At 39.2% G+C, this 18,626-nt stretch overlaps 1 protein-coding gene across 1 annotated transcript in view; it reads right to left on the reverse strand.

The window, feature by feature from the left end:
• LOC139123660 (growth hormone secretagogue receptor type 1-like) overlaps window positions 1-18,626 on the reverse strand; it is a 191,353-nt gene that overhangs the window by 148,390 nt on the left and 24,337 nt on the right. Inside the window, exon 2 of the mRNA XM_070689834.1 lies at window positions 8,266-8,635. The gene's annotated coding sequence lies outside the window, so the exon portion shown is untranslated. The remainder of the gene's footprint in view (window positions 1-8,265; window positions 8,636-18,626) is intronic.

The following is an 18,626-nucleotide window of genomic DNA, read 5'->3' on the forward strand; positions in this document are numbered from 1 at the left end:
CATGATTTGCATAGCGTGTTTTAAATGTGTTGTCAGTTAGACCGATGTAATGTTTCGCCTCATTGGCATCGCTTGTAACAGTAGCTTTATAGATTATGGATTTAGACTGGCAAGCCCCCTGGAGTGGGCAATTGGTCTTGATGCGGCACTTACATACATCAGTGGGTTTTCTATCATTGCGCTGGGTGACCCGTTTGTTGTGTGATTTTATAATGCTGCCCATGTTGTGCATGCAGCTGTACTTAATTTAAGTGTATTCCTGTTAAGAACTTTATGTAATTTACAATCCTTTGGGAAATGTTTCTCAAGGAGACGGAAGAATTCCTTTCCGACGTTGGTTTTCACACTCTTACTGTAGGGTGGGTTGTACCATGTAATTCTACGCTGTCTGCTCCTTGTTTTCTTTACCGGCTTGTCAACACGTGTGTAATTTAGCTGGTCATCGTACCCACTGGCCTTAAGTGCTTCACTGTAAATATCACTGCATGCCTTGTTGAACAGACTCTCATCACTGGATATGGAGGAGATGCGCTTTCCAACTGTATCGGGGATGTGTTTTATTATGGAGGGAGGGTGGTTGGATTTCTTATTGACATATATCGTGTTGTCGTTAGGTTTTCTGTATGGGTAGTATATATGTCAATAAGAAATCCAACCACCCTCCCTCCATAATAAACACATCCCCGATACAGTTGGAAAGCGCATCTCCTCCATATCCAGTGATGAGAGTCTGTTCAACAAGGCATGCAGTGATATTTACAGTGAAGCACTTAAGGCCAGTGGGTACGATGACCAGCTAAATTACACACGTGTTGACAAGCCGGTAAAGAAAACAAGGAGCAGACAGCGTAGAATTACATGGTACAACCCACCCTACAGTAAGAGTGTGAAAACCAACGTCGGAAAGGAATTCTTCCGTCTCCTTGAGAAACATTTCCCAAAGGATTGTAAATTACATAAAGTTCTTAACAGGAATACACTTAAATTAAGCTACAGCTGCATGCACAACATGGGCAGCATTATAAAATCACACAACAAACGGGTCACCCAGCGCAATGATAGAAAACCCACTGATGTATGTAAGTGCCGCATCAAGACCAATTGCCCACTCCAGGGGGCTTGCCAGTCTAAATCCATAATCTATAAAGCTACTGTTACAAGCGATGCAATGAGGCGAAACATTACATTGGTCTAACTGACAACACATTTAAAACACGCTATGCAAATCATGTCCAATCTTTTCGAAGTAAGGCATACGCCAACAGCACAGAATTGTCAAAATATGTCTGTCACTTGAAATCTCAGGACAAACCATTTAATATATCATGGTCAATCCTATCAAAAGCAAGTAGTTACTCAAATGTGTCAAAGAAATGCAACTTTGCCTTACAGAGAAGCTATTCATAATCAATGCAGATAAATCTAGCCTTTTAAACAAGCGTTCCGAGTTGGTCTCAAAGTGCCGACACGAAAACAAATTTTACTTGTCAAATTTCAATCCAACCCACAACACCAAATGGTTTGACCCAACCTGACACTTATATGTAAGCACCTGAAGCAAATTTCACACAATAAAATCTACCTATCTGACGATCGCGTGTATGCGTGAAACTCGAGTAATAGGTACCAAACATACTTGATGTGATCTCATATTTATTGTATTTATTGTATATATATATATATATATATATATATATATATATATATATATATATATATATATATTTACACTCCTTTATATCTATGTGTATGTATCTATATATGTATGTATATATAACGAGCGCAAGATCGCGCGTATTATTCAATAGTCGTCATTCACTGGCTTTCTCAGACGAGTGAATTTTCAGAGACTTGTTTAAGTATTTTATTTGAAGAAGTGGAGTAGGAAAAGCTCAATCATTCTCAGTTGTTTTGAAAGGTACATTATAGATCAGAACAGAAACCACTAATTTTGTCTATTGACTTTGTTAAAGAATTTCTAACATGGCTCGTACGCGTGAGGCGTCATGCCTGTGTAACCAAGGTAACCCGCCCTCATTCACTGTGAACATTTCCGCCAATGCATTTAGAGGCTGTGTGACTGTGCCATATGCCGGCGTCAACGTAGGAGTCATTGTAAAGAAGTACTTGACAGACTTAGCTAAATTCGCAAAAAAATGAAGCCAGCTGAAATTACACCTTTCACCGCATTCTGATGAAATGCCCTCATTGAAGCGCCACAAAAGCAGTTATCTGACATGTATGGGAAGCAGCTCTAAATATATGCAAATAAGACACTGACGTCAGGTAATTAGCATTAGAATTATTCACAGAAAACTTAAAAATTGATGATCATATTTATATTGTTTATGGGGCTTCTAAAAGAATGCCATTTGGGAAAGTCTTAAACGCTTCATCCGGTTAATCCTGCAGACATTCCATTTACCTGTTGAATTACGTTACCACTCTGACGCGACCATTAAAACATGAAATTAATATCTAAAATAAGATCAATCCAACTCAGAGAGCAATTATAAAAGTTTATGTCACTATGATTAAGGCGACAGCTTGTGACGTCTGTTGTCCTAGCAGCAACAAAGAACAACACCAACCGAGTGTCCGTCAGGTGTCACTGACCTGTCGGCATCCACAAAGGACGGCTTATGTCTCTTTGATAGTTTCTGGATAAAAAAGTGCATGCACAAAGGACTTGTATCAACGGTGTATAGTCTTCTTTAGCTCCTCTATTCTGGCCTGCCATATGTCACATAGTTCGGCGTTCCGCCTGTTGCTACGTCGCTACCATACCAACAGGAGAAAGTCGCGAACGGAACTGAAATATTTATCGTACAGGTCGCCAGACGATGATACCATCATACATGGCGATAAAAGCAGCCATATCAGTCGTGATAAAAAGATAAACCCTATATATTACGATACCTAGCTTTTACGGCTCCATTGTATTAAGAATCACCATATATTGGTATAAAATGATAAGTAATTGCATTTACTGAATGGATGGAATAAATACCAAGAGTTAAAACCAATAGACATTCGATGGTATAAACTACATAAAACATTTTATGACAGTCATTCCATAATTTCATTTTTATCATATTAATACTCTACTTTGAAGATCACGCCCGACAAAGTAAATCCCTTGCGCATGACAAGATCTGCTAGCGCAGAATACCGGGTATTCAATCACGCGCATACATCAAAACAAACAGATTATGATGTTTTAATTCTGTATCTGTTACTCACACTGTGTCTGTCCGGCCATTTGCATATGAACATAACGATTAGTTTAAAGCTAAATACACAGTTGTAGGTATTTGTGCACATACACGAAGACACGCGGCCGCCTATTTCCAATCACCGTTGCCATACATACTTCAGTCCCTCTCTCCCTCCCTCCCTCTTTCCATCCAATCCAGCCACCAATCTATCCAGCCAGCCAGCCAGCCATACTACCTTCCTACCAATCTACCTACCTACATACCGTTGGTAGACAGGTAGACTGAGGACACAGACAAATAGATCTATTAGATCTACCATGAGAGAGAGAGACAGAGAGAGAGAGAGACAGACAGACAGACAGAGACAGAGACAGAGACAGAGAGAGACAGAGAGAGGACAGAGAGCTTGCTACATTGGCGCATGGCTTTTACTTATCAGACTTTTGAACTCTCGTTACTCTAACAGATTTTCACGTCATCTTTGTCACATGGCTGTTACGAAATTTGACCCTGGCTGAGTATTAAGGACACATTAAGCGCAGTATTACCATTGGGACCCAATGAGGCAAAAGATGTAAGCGGGGACAAGAAAAGACGGGTAGCTATAGGTCGTAATGTAGTTCGGGCCTAGCGGCGTATTTTTCTAATGTGCCAGAATGTAATTTATCCTCCCGGGGTAAGTAGGTTTACGAATCGTAGTCGATACACTTCCTGCTTAATCAGTCGAGCTTTTCAGCCGATTTGTTTGATGATTTGATAATGCCACCGAAGTTGTTCATCACCCCGAGTAAGTACTTCCTCTCTGCTCTCTTAATTCAGCACGTTTCGGATAAAGTTAATAGCTTCTGAGGTGACGATGTGTACACTGACGGCTGTGCTAAATTTATCAGTAAACAGTTATTGTAAATCTGCTGTGAAATCGCATGCCCAGACTGCTGTCTGGCGGATCTCAGGGGAGTTTGCGCAAAAGGGCAGAACGTGTTCGCTAAATATAGGTTTTTTTTCATAAAGGTAGGTGTGGATTTCTTGTAAATGAGAAATGTATTATAACAATGATTTGAATGGATGGCCAATGGCTTGGTGAAAAGTGTGCACGGTGCCGTCTTGGAATTATCCATGTAATTCTCTTAAGATGTATGAATACTTATAGTTTAGATAGATAGATAGATAGATAGATAGATAGATAGATAGATAGATAGATAGATAGATAGATTGATAGATTGATAGATGCTTGCACGCATGGCAAGGTTGACAGATAGATGGATGCATGGGTATGTTAATAATTTGCAAGAATGTATTTAAATGAACATCATGCAAAATAGATCATGATGTTACCGTCGCTTATCAACAGTAATGTCATATAATTTTTCTGCGGTGGAACTCGGCCATTGGACATTTTAAATTTTTCTCCTTGGATCATAAAACTGACACACTTCCTGGAATGTGTTGAGCAATAACAGCTCGGCAAAGCGCCAGTTGTTTCCGTACTCCCAGGAGGTCGATAAACAGCGCCGTTCATTTCCGATTAAAAAGCGGGTTTCGTCGCCCTACTCCCAAAAGGTGCGACGTTACAAAAACACCTGAACGCGTCATCGATCGCAAACTTATCACTCAATAACGCTGTAACCGATTTTATATTTACAAAAGATCATGAACTATACTTAATGACGGCTCTGGGTGGTCTATCCACACAAGATGTCCCGCTAAAAGGCTTTGGATACTTAAGGACACATCTGATGTGTTACGTCAAAACAGACAGACAGAAATACAAAGACGGAAGCTCTGATAGCGCCCTTTGTACGGCAACTTTCACAGTAACATATGCAGTAGCATAAAAACATCAGATCTATATTGGGAAAGTCTGATATTTGGCTTTTCTATTGTTTACTTGAAAAAAATTCTATGCTGCATCTATTTTTTAAATTTTCAAATCTTGTCATCCAAATTTTAGGTTGTGGTTTATCATTTCATTATGCTATATATATATATATATATATATATATATATATATATATATATATATATATATATATATATATATATATATATATATAATTAGTAATTGAGTTAACAAGGGATGGCGGCCATTTTGAATTTTAATTGTCGGTAAACCCTGGGTAATCTATCTCTCTCGTACCAAAATTTGCACTGTGTACCCAAATTTTTATTCTTGATTTTGGAAGTGAATGGTTGAAAGATTCTTTGAGGAAAATTCGAGCGAAAGTTTAAGTCTTTCACTTTCGAGGCGCATACTACCTTAATGAACAAGTCCAGTCGGTTGACGTATCTTGTTTCAAGGGAATCATTCAACTCCTCAGGGGAAAACAGCCAAAATAGCTTTGTCCTCGTTTTATGACAACCTCTTTGTACGACTTAATCTACCTGCTCTTTGTTGCACTACTACACTGTCATAAATTTAGCAACTGATGTATATTAAATGATTCTTGCAAATTTTTATGACCCAAATAACAAAAGCTTATTTAGGAGGAAGGGCGGGTTGGTATATCCTGATAACATCTCGTCTGCGGTTTACTCTCGCGATATAGTTTTATTCTAGGGAAACAATTGCACGCTACTGAAGGTTGTTGGTATCTCAGGTACGTTATGCTGTCAACATCGCCTTTGAACCTGAAAGCGACACAAGTGGTCAACGAAGGCCGCCGAATATAATTTGATATCATTGGTATATGTGTGAGAGGGGAAACCGGCGTCATTGCCATTGAAGTAAGCGTTATTCTCATCAATTGAAGCGGAAAACATAATTTATGTCAAACCGATGACGTCTTTTCTGGTATGCAGAAAATGCGTCGTCGATGAAAGTATAAATTATGCAGGTAAGTGTAGCTTCGGGTGGAAATTTATTCCCGGAAATCATACAGAACATCGGAAACAATATTTGCATAAAAGACCAGCACAAATGGTCAAGACTATCATAATTTGCTGGTAAAATATACGTGAACACATCAACTCAAAGGTACACAATAAAATTATTACGAAAGGATAAATTGGGTTGTAATTGTAGATCAGCGCTCCATGAATTCACATCTTGATAACGCATGCTACCCATGCGTATCTGTTCTCTGAAGGACCTAATTAGAATTAAATTAATAAGTGGTAATGTATTAAATTTTTATCGCACCTTACCCGCCAATACTTTGGAAGCAGTCGATGGACATAATTAGGTATTCACAGAGGAAAATGAACTATTTCGTGTTGGACGGCATCATTTATCAAAAAAGGTATGATACCCGACCATTCCTTAGTTTGGAAAGAAAAATGATACTATTAAGAGAGCGGTATTAAAAGCCGGCAAATAAATGCGTTTCTCGGAGATCTGCAGCGTACGCGGGAACTAATTGATTACTAGACGCCAGTTCGATGTCCGTGGAGAAAGGCTGTTTGAATTTATTACATGACTTTTTCCAGTCACTGTGAGCTCGCAATACCTAACGTTCCACAACCCGCACATGTTAATGGCGTAGGAAATCTAGCGAACATCTGTTTGTTGGGATTGGCATGTATCGTCCGCACACGCCATCGAAAATGGACTGCCAGAGCTGTTCAGTGATATATTAAAGCTAGACTTCATTTTTTTTAACCAATCCAGGAGGTTTACGAACGAACACAGCCTCTGGCAAGAATTACTAATATCACTGATAGTGTATAAAATACGACTTCCGAAAACGTTACGGCGTATTTATAGCGACTAAAGAGCGAGAGTTTCCGCTTATATTCGCGCTGAACGGATACGCCATTAAGTCTATTAACTAAGAGGCATATTGCGTTACTGACTGTTGCACTTAACGTGTGCGATATCAAAATTGTCCAATAAATAAGTAATTTGATTGTCTATTCGTTAGGCGTTATTGCAGGTCGTATATTTCCACTACAGGGAGCTTCGAGCCGAATCGTTTTATTTGCTGACTCCGGGCGAGGCATCAACAATAATCTATCTGGGTACGAAACGCCCCAGGTGCCGCAGTAAAGTGCATGCCAGTTACTAGAAGATCGTAGCAGAGAGACAACGCTGCGTGCGCGCATACTAATTCCAATAATAACTCTTAAATGGCCACTATTTCCTCAGCAATAATCGGCATTGTAAAGACGCTATGAAGGCTGTAGTTTGTGAAAGGGTGAACACTATATGAACCATGTACCTGCAGACTAGTCTCGCTTTAAAGAAAATTGTCTGCACTTCAATCGTGAGCCTATTTCTTGGCATAATTCTCCTGCCTATCTCTGTGTCAGCGAGTCTATCTGTGTCTGTATAATTGTATGTGACGCGTTCCCTGCTGCGCAGCTGCCATCCTGAATATTTCGCCAGGTAGCAAGACCTCAGGCCGGTCGGACTGTACCATCCCCTGCCTGCATTTTCGTCTCTCCGTACTTCTGTATTTTGTCTGTCTGTCTCCATCTGTCTTGAAGTCAACTGGTTGTATTTTTTTTACTCTGAACATCGAATCTTCCTAGATTGCCGCGCACATTTCTCTCTACTATCGTCTGCACTCAATGGGAATGTACAAGTGAACTGTGTGCAACTGTAAGGACAGCTACACGCCCGCATCTCAGACTCAAGCGTCATAGCATCGCGCTGCCATTCTTTCTTTGGTAAATAGGACACCCAGGTCTGCGACATTCGGTAAGAAAGGAAGTGCAAAAAACTCAATCTACTTAAACTATTCCTAAAAGCAGTGCGTTGCACTTTACGTTTAATAGTCGCTACTTTTCTCTTTTAATAATCCAAGTCAGCAGACACATTCGTATTTTAACACAGTGTGTTTTGTTTTACTAGTCACCTGCGGCCGCGTGCGTAATAATCCCGCGATCTCCAGGATATATACCATCCGCTGTTTATGGTACAGGGATGATGTAGCAATCGCTCTCACATGACAGAAAAAAAAATATATGGTACAATTGTGAAAACGGCATAAATCCATGCCACGGGCATTTTATATCTTTTCAATGCGATCGGTTGTTCAGCGGCTAATCCGACGTATGGCAGCTTCTCCATTTGGTTGAGCGATTTTATCCGAAACGGCTCACTTACCTCGCAAATGTGGATTTGGCTGTCACGGTGTGCGCTTCTTCTTGCTTCGGATGATCTCGGTCTGTGCTCTACCCTTTTCCCTCGAACAGCGTATTTGTAAAAAAAATCCCTCACCGGCAGCGGTACATAGCTCTGGCTCACTCACAAGGTAAAAACTGATCACTTCTATTTATGGGGAAAATGTGCGATATCCCACAGTCCCCCGCGGTGCTTTTCCAACGCCTGAGCGAAAAAAGCCAGCGTTGGAAAAAAACGCTCAGGAAGAGGTGAACGAGACGCGTTCGAATGTGATTGTGTTGGCGCTCAGCGGTGTGACCCTTGACCCTCTCTCGGCGACGAATCAGTCAGTGTGGAGGTTGCAGTTCACCGTCTGAAAAAAAGATAATGAAAAATAATAGCAACAGAGACGTCAATTTTAATCAGTGATCAGTTATTCCTAAAACCATGGCAGTATCGGTAATATTATCATCATCATCATCTTCATTATCATCATCATCATCATCATCATCATCATCATCATCATCATCATCATCATCACACCAATCATAAAATTTATCGGAATTTCTAGAATCAAAGTAACATCATGACCTTTTTTATAACAACTGCTATTACTATTTAGCAAAATTATGATCAAAGTGTTCTTGACTTTGAAGGTCCAGAAAGGCAATTTTCGAACGGGTCTATTAACATTAAGATAAACAATGATGCTAATATGTATTACAGATACAAATTATTTCCAATTAAAGAGCCTGTGACGAATGGGAATAACATGACTTTATGCTACGCCGTATATCAAAGTGTCCATGACTACGGATTGACACAGCCAGGGACATAAGCGTAGCGTCTAATACGAGCATTGCGTAGCTTTTCAAACAATGCTGCACCGCGAACAGATGGTGATACTATAACCTCCACACTCCGACGATTAAAGCGCCACTACTGACGGGGGATTAAAGCCGACAAATTTTGTTAATCTTATTGTGTTTACACCCTCAGAGGCGAATCAAGCAGTGTAATCACCACAAGTAGATGTCGTTAAGTGGAAGTCGTTAACCTTTTGCGGTAATCTTTGAGATAATCTGATTACCGACAAACATATCGATAAACTAATAACATACACGTGTAGGATTTCATCATGTACATACACAAACATACATATGTATATATATATATATATATATATATATATATATATATATATATATATATATATATATATATATATATACATATTTGTGCATGTGTACGTAAATAATATATAAATATATATGTTGTGTTTTTCTGTATATATGTGTTCTCATGTGTAATAACAACTCAGATCTATGCATCTTATAATCTTCAGCCATATTTGGCCTTTCCTTTTGTCTGTTCTCTTACTTATATTACTTATATGGTTGGGACGTACCATTATACTATGTTCTTAGGCGGTATTGAAGTGCGATAAATATTTGTTTAGGAGCTAAAGGCAAAACTGCAATCTTTGCCCGCGAGAAAAGACGCTCATCAATGATGCTGGTCAATCCATGCTATTAATTAAACTTTCTGAAGATTGCATGGTGCATGGAAACTAAGTAAGAGATATTGTTACTGAATTGCACTTGAAGTAATTTATGTTATCATTTATAACGCTTGGGAAGTTATGAATCGAGCACTGTAATTTCCCACGAGGAGATCTGTATACACGAGTGTGTGTATATATATATATATATATATATATATATAATATATATATATATATATATATATATATATATATATATATATATATCGGTATATATCGGTATATATCGGTATATATAATATATATATATATATTATATATATATATATATATATATATATATATATATATATATATATATATATATATATATATGAACTGTTTCAATATTCCCTCAAAATATATCTGCTGAAATTTTGAGATAAAGGGTTTTTAAAAAAGTTGTTGGTCCTCTCACGATAATGACAGCGGCTTATTAAACTTAACCTTGACATCGGCAAAGAGAAAGGACATGAAAACGATAAATATGTACAGCAAATACAGTGGATCAGATAAAACACGCGGTTTAGGAACTAATAAAAAACATCCATGAGTGAAATATAATTGCTCTTATAAATCAAAGATAATGAATCACCTGAAATTATTGCTTTAGACGGAGAAATGATGAATTAACAATATACATTCTGATTACTTTGTCTTGGGTATTGAAGTTTTAACCTCTTCGGAGACGACTTTAAAATAATCCATTCCCTAATTTCATGAATACTCTCTCTGAAAAGATCTTTTTTTAATTACTTCCGATGCACGTTAAATTCAACCGAATTGAAATGATTAGCAATATTACAAATTAACAGCCGGAAAAAAAAAACCCAGCATGACAGATTATTGCAGTCCCTTTTCAAAATGTGTTCTTCATTTGACGCGCTTTTATAATTAAAAAGGTAAGGGCAAGTCATTTGTTAAATCACGTTTTGATGTTCAGATAAATAATATTTATGTTTTCAATTAAGATACTACAGAACACAAAGCATTTAATTTCAATGCCATTGCGCAACAACTTCAAATGTGATCTTCTACGAGTTCCCTTTCCATCGAAAAATGACAAAAGAAACATTTCTTTACAAAAGTTATATATATATATATATATATATATATATATATATATATATATATATATATATATATATATATATATATTATATATATTATAGATTTACAGCAACTGCGTATGGGGTCTATTAGATTCTTTTCCTAGAAAAGGGTCAATGACATGAACGGAGAGTGTTGAGTCTACTGTAAGATTTGTGTCGAGTAAATGTCTCGATCTCGTGCTTAGAAGAAGGGGCGACACAAAGGAAGGGGCATATCATTTTCAGAGCGTTTGCTTCTTGAGGTTTGTATCTTGACAATAACTGTCAACAGTTCACCATTTGTGCATTTTGATCGACAACGCCAACGTGTAACGTGTAAGGCGATACGCCTCACGCCGTGCAATTTCCACGTATGACTCGGAATAGATACCTGCAACAAGAATATTGCCACCAAACTGACTTTGCGCTATCAGCGACGAGTTTCCCCTTTTTGATTTTCTAACATAGTTTGACATTTCGCACAAGTTAAAAAAAATCAATACCTAATAAAGTTTTAATGCAAACAGAATTACAGCAGTCCAGTTTTCGTGATTGGAATCTATTAACTTGATGTTTTGACAGAGCTATTTCGCCCCCGGAATATAATCTTCATCACTTTATGTGGGTTTATTAATAATATTGCTTTAGAAGTGTCATCGGTGTCAAAGCACCATACTAAATAATGACTGGATATCTGCATGTACCTATCAATGTTACACTCTGTCTTCACTTGCCTTTCCCCGTTTGTTTGACCGATTGTCTCTGTATGTCTGTCTGTCTGTCTGTCTGTCTGTCTGTCTGTCTGCTTATGCGTTTGCATGACTAACCCTGCCTTGTGTACCGTGTGTGTGTGTGTGTGTGTGTCTGTTTGTCTCTCTGTCTATGTATATGTATCCAGTCACTGTCACAGTCTCTAACTGCCCCTCCCTGTGTCCATGATCCTCTCTTTACTCTGTCCCATTTTATCATGTCTGTCTACCTTTTTCTGTCTCTGTCTCTCTCAGCGCACGTCAGTGTCTTGGTCTCTGTCCTCCCTTGCCCGCAAAGCATTTAGCAATAAATGTGTTCAGACGCACTATTCCACTATTCCATTTATTAACACTATTTTTGAGGGCAGTACTTAATTCTGTAATCGAACAAACAGCTTCGGGAGGCACCACAGAACAGATCAGTGTGACTTGGAGAGACTCAGTGGCGCCTTTTCACCACTCATTGCACTATCACTTCAGCAACTTCCTAACTATCGCTTCTCCATCCTTTACCCTCGGAGAGCCTCCGCCCGTCCTCCCTGAAAACGAACCTTCATCAATAAACGCCACGAACGCTGATAACCCCTAGTTGATGACATTCTCTGACTGGAGGCGTATGTCTTGTAAACAAGGCAGGAAAGGTCGCTTTAGCTCCGTTCTAAACACCATCCACCCGAGGGGGTTTCCACCACTACAAGATCCGTAATAGGCAAAAGTAATACAGCATCTTGGATATGAGGGAGACAATTCCCAAGGTGATTAATTTCTTCTTGGAGATATACTTCTGCATTTTGCTATCACAGCGTTCTTTACTTAAGGAAATGTTCAACGATCATTGGGGCGTGTCAACAAGCCCGGGGACACATGTCTTGATTTCCGTAACCGGTAGCAGTTTTCATCTAACCTCGATCATGAATGTACGTTGAGCTCTTGGTCCAATTTAGGTTGGTAGACCACGGAGGACTGAGAATTGGCGGGGTAAACAGGCTGCAAATATTCTGAAAGTTTTTAGCTTTCGTTGTTAAATCCATAGTGCGCAGCTTCCTCGGCTTTCTCGGAGACGCTGCGTCTGTATTGCCATAATTCAAATCCAACGCACTGAATGTCTTTGTGGTTTTTTTGTTTAGTTTTTTTTGTTTTCAAAATATCTTCTAATATTCTCAAATACTCTTGAAATCAAAACTTTTAAATGAATCATACTTTTTCAAAGTTCCACTAGCTGTAACTATTGAAATTTGTTGACCTTAAAAAATCTTGCTATTCTATGAATTCTACCCTCTGAAGGGATATGAGCTATTACTGCGTTAGGAAACCTTTCCTTTGTGAAACATTTGGCAAGTAGTAAATTCAAATGTTAAAAGTCATTTTGATTTCCCGCCATTTTCAAAAAGTGGAGGTATTACAAAGGAAACAGAACATACATTGTCACAGTTAAAAACATTCACTGCTGTGCATTACATTGGACTACTCTGTGCAGTTTATGTGAAGATTTCAGTGCAGATATGCACAGTATCCACGGTTTGACCTACATTAGTATATTCTCACAAACTTTTGTTAGCTTGAAAGTAAAATCATAACAATTAAGCTAAAAGATAGAGCTATTAGCAGCACTGCAATGACTCTTGTCAGCATGAGCAGGTAAACTTAACCCGGCCGTTTCTTTTCGTTTCGAGTTTCTTACCATTTTCACTGAAGGTTAGCATGATGCAGGTCAACAAGAGAATATAACATACAAGCCGAAGGCATCTAGTGCCTAAATTTTGTTTCGGCGACGATCCAGATGTTGACCATGTCCTGGACTTTTGCATAAAAGTTAGGAGCGTGCAGGTTTGAGTGGGGGCGCGCATTTACGTATTGTCTCACCCATACTTGTACATCAAGTACCACTCTGTAGTTAACCGATGAGTTGAGAACTCTTGTATGTCGGTCTTTCGCCAAATACTCATACATATTCTAATTTCAATTTCATAGTCAAATCACAAGGCAAACTAAAATACCACAATTCACAGGATGTGCGAAATATAAGCTCCGTCTTTCCGAACGAACATGGGCACTTAGGCTGAATATAATCCTTTCAATATCACTTTTATATAACATTATTACGCCCACACAAATTCCACTGAAATACTGTTTTGCTGCAAAATAAAACGGGCTTCATCGGTATGTTGACTGCCCGCGTGAAGTTTTTTCCGGGGTCACCGTGTCCCCGCGTATTTTACTGGAACGTGAAGTCAAAACGGCATGCGTAATGTGTTTTGCGAAAACACACTACCGCTTGTTGAATACGCTCTGTGTTTTTACAAGCCCATATGCTGAATTCACCGCAGTCTGTGAAGGATTACAAATACGCAAAAAGGTAGCTCGGCTTTGTAAACACAGATCTAGAGTCAAAACAGTTTTGAAAATTTCCTGTCATTGTCCAAGGATTGCCTCCATTGTGGTATGCGAGTCGCCTGTTGAGCGGTCCACAATGCCGATAGATGCAATCACCACGACATGAAGGCCGCTTCGTGCCCCACGAAGTTTATTCAAACGCGTCCACTGTTGATTGCAGTCGGCTCCAGCTGTCCCAGACAAAAAAAACAGGATCCAGTCGTGAATTTACTGCATAATGTACTGGCACCTCAAACGCTAAAAATACCCATGCTATCAATATTATTCCGTTTTTATTTACTCTGTTTTTAGAAATATTAAGAACTGTCGTTGTACCATCATCATCTATAATCTGACTAGATTATCTACAAATAGCATTGTTACAAGATTATTATTAAACTTCCGCTAACTTTGTGCTGTTTATTACATTGGCAAAATAAGGCACAAATTAAAGAAGTTTATCAAAAACCTAGAAATTTCAAACCGGTTTCATGAAGAGATGTTTATTTTCATGTTGACGTCCCCCAGCCTCTCAGGCCTTTATGTCACCGACTGTAATAATAGCCGAAACTAAGCGTTCTAAAACAGCAACAATACGGATCGTATTTCAAATTCCGCTGCCTGTGTGCAGACCGTAGCTATGCTTGTATTCGTTCATTTATTCATGGCAAATCCCGACAAAGCGTTCGGCTTGGAGAGAGCTTTGCAAGACAGGGCTCCACTCATCGATAATCGCGCCGATTAATCACAGACGGGTGCCATTCATCAGCGGGCGAGGGGGGGGGGGGATAACGTCCGCCAAGACTTCCTATAAATATGACGCTGCTTTGCAGCGGGCCGGGGATAACAATTGTCAAGACTTGCCCGAGACAAACGAGAGTTGAAGAAAGAAATGTCGTCGACAGCTGTCTGTGTTGAAGTTCAACAACGCACGCACAAATCTAATCACGTCCTCTTTAAATCTTATTGAAATCTAATTGTTAGAGTCCGGTCTTTTTGTGACAATGACGAATATTTTCCCTTCAAATGAAGGTCGTTACAAGAATTACAGAATGCTTCAGATAGTTGACAAGGAAATGGAGGATGCAAATATGGATATACTTCAATCAGGAGGGTATACAATGGCAATGGGTTCATGGAAGTCAATCCATCAACTTATCGTTTGTTTACGTTTGCACATGTTGATTGTGCAGTGTGCGCATGCGCTAACTTAGATCAGTTGTCATGTTACCGTTAATGTAAACCAAGAATAATGTTCATGATGTGGTATAACAGTAAAGTTCTATTTATTTATTTACCTGATTATTTATTTACTTATAATGTATTTTCTAATTTTTCTGTTTTTTTTTTATTTTTTCATAGTTTTTTTTTTATTTCTTTACCCTGCAGATAGAAGTCGAATCGTAGCATGATGTACCCCTTGCTCTTTGATGAGTCTCAGCGATGGGAGGACGTAACATGAGGGGCCGTGCTGGAGGGCACAGCACAGTGCTCGTACTTGGGTCCCATGGTCACCGTCCTCCGAAGGTACTCTAGTCGCTGCACCACGCTACCAACATTACAAGGATGAATTATAGAGTGTTTGTATATGTAGTCCACTGCCATCTATTATGAAGATGCAATAATTACTCTTAATGGTTGAAGGTTTTTAAAAATATTTAAAAGTTACGGAAGGTCAATTAAAAGTTTGCACAGAATCCTGTAGAAATTTGCAAATTGTTACAACTTGAATTGTCTTGTAAATTCTGCAACGTATCTTGAACCAACAGCTTAACTGTCTTGTCAATTCTGCAAGATATCTTGAACCAACAGCTGAACGGGAGAAAAAACTGTATTGTTTGCATTGTTTGGGGCTCTCTACCTAAGTTCTACACTCGACACAATTCAAGATTTCAGTTAGTCTGGCAGAGACCCTGCGATTCGCGTTCCTCCCTGTTGGAACACGCGCGCCCTTCAGAGACGCGACGCGAATCCCAGGGTCTGGACGTTCTTGCAAGCGACCGGTCGGATTTCTGCCTGATCCGGGTACTTTATAGAACTCCACACATCCGTTAATCAACACAAAAATGACAAGTAGCATAGTCAAATAAAATGAAAAATGAAAAATAAAACATAACACGTATATAGGTCTACCGGCTACTAGTATATATTCTCTCCGCCCAGTTAGATAGGTGTTTCTTTTGAGGTCACTACCCTTATGAATATTCATACCCTTGCAAAAACGGACAGTCGCTGTGTCTGGCAGCGCGTGCTCACAGCTGCACAGCGTAGTCTTCGAATGCAGGCCCATCGTGGGCGCGCACAAAACAAGGCACAGCGACTGTGGAGAGTCTAGACTTCAGTTTGTAGCTAGATTATACATCACGTGATACATTGAGTGTTAAATAAGTCTTGCCATCTCTAGGTTGTATTCAAACAGCTTATAACAGACCTTGTCGAGGCGTACAGTACACAAATCAAGAATATTATAAAATAACATAAGCTTTTAAAAATCACTTTCACTACTTGCAAGTTCTTCTTCAGCACCGATAGAACTGACAGTTTTCCTAGAATGAGGGAAAAGCATTATTGTTATCCATTATCGGTGAACATAGCTTTTTCCCGAATCCCAAATTCGGTTAGAGCAAAGTCACAAGATTTGCGATTGGGTTGTTTGTCATCGAATACATGACAGCTCTGCGGTTTTATGGATTTCCAGCTGTCAACGCAAGGCTCAAAGCCACGAAATTATGACTGTGTTCGACATAGGCGAGATGAAGATCTCAGCTAGGCTCTTAGATGAGGCGTAATTTACCGCAAGTTGACCAACTTTTGTAAATCAAACCTTTGGCCGTATCACTGAGAGATCGCCTCGATGATTTTAATAAGACTGTTCGAAAAAAGAATAACGAAATACGGCAGGTTTTATTATGTCTCTGTATCAAAACTCGCGTATGTATTACTTTACTGAGATGAGATATATCGATGATGCGTGCACAGAATTCGTCGACTTGGAAACAACTTTAATAAAATGTAGACGGTTTTGATAACGAAATACGATCCATAGCGTTTTGTGCCATGTTCCGCCGTATAACGAAAACATACCGACATAGGTCCAAAACTCTCTCTCTCTCTCTCTCTCTCTCTCTCTCTCTCTCTCTGTCTCTCTGTCTCTCTGTCTCTCTCTCTCTCTCTCTCTCTCTCTCTCTCTCTCTCTCTCTCTCTCTCTCTCTCTCTCTCTCTCTCTCTCTCTCTCTCTCTCTCTCTCTCTCTCTCATATCATTTACATGTATACGACTGTATGGATTCGATCTCGCCGAAGTTAGAATGATCCAATTTAAAGACAGATATGCGTCGAACAGATTAATAATTGAAATGAAATACGATTTATGCTTCTACAAACATAAGCCATATCAGAATGCATCAATAGAAATAACTAATATTAAAGGGATGGGTTGTCGGAACTGCGCTCAAAGGTGCAGTATGAGACCCATACGACCAATGTAAACACTGTATCCAAGGAACTTGGCGATGGATGAAAGTGTAGTCTAACCTGGTCGGTCATAATGTACATCGTAAAATGTCAATGTTGCAGCTATGTTGACTTGATGCGTCTTCATATCGTGCATGGAATACATTGTTTGTATGAAACACAAGGGTTGCACACCTAGGCGCAGTTCCAACGGCCCCCCTCCCTCTACGCTTGGCTGCTAGCGATCTTGTACGTTTCTCTGATTTCCCGAAGCACCTCTGATTTTAAGCGGAACGTTTTTACCGAAAATTATGGTGGGGAAAAATGGCGGGAAACCACAGAGCAGATATTACACAGTGCTCATATTGATAGAAAACATAATAATTGAAATGATAGTACAATCAAATATCAGAGAAAATATTTTTAAAAATCACGACTACGATTTTGATTGATATTGATTTCGCCTACAGCAAATAAATGTGCACGTGTGAACGATACGAGATTTTATCATGGCAAATTCCTTCAGTGAGTTCTGTTGAACAAAATCAGCTTTTCGTCCGTTTTTACGACTTTGAAACTAAGCTTAGTATTCGGCTTGTCAACCGAGAATTTTTATCACGTGCACGTTTCATGTACTTTTTTATCGAAGCGTCTAGACTGACATTACATTTGCCATGATTGAGCGGAAAGCGTGATTTTTTTTGCAATCTTTACCGTAAGATATGACGTCATTCATAATGTCGCCAGTCTCAATTTTGATAAGGAAGGTCATCTATCTGCCGCTCTGTCAGTATATTTCTTGCAGAACGATAATCGAGAATCAGTAAGGTTAGATTAGGAACGACCGCCGATGAGGACAAAATGCTCCGCAAAGGCGATGAGCTCTTGATAATCGTCAGTAAATGACGCCAGGTCCCACAAAGATACCGTAATGTATCGGTCGTAGCACGCCGCGAAATATTATCTTACATCACATTAGCGTCGCATTTGTCACGAGGAAAAACATTAGCAGAGAAAAAATATCCAGTCGAACATAAGATATATATCCAGCGGCGACATGGCTATCAATGATGTTTTTTTTTCGTCGATGTGATCTTCGAATGCTATTTGGTGCACGCACGTTTTCTTTAGCGCCGGAGGGAGTAAGCTTTTCTCAC

This window comes from Ptychodera flava, assembly GCF_041260155.1.
Source record: "Ptychodera flava strain L36383 chromosome 23 unlocalized genomic scaffold, AS_Pfla_20210202 Scaffold_23__1_contigs__length_28996876_pilon, whole genome shotgun sequence".
Classification (NCBI taxonomy): domain Eukaryota; kingdom Metazoa; phylum Hemichordata; class Enteropneusta; family Ptychoderidae; genus Ptychodera; species Ptychodera flava.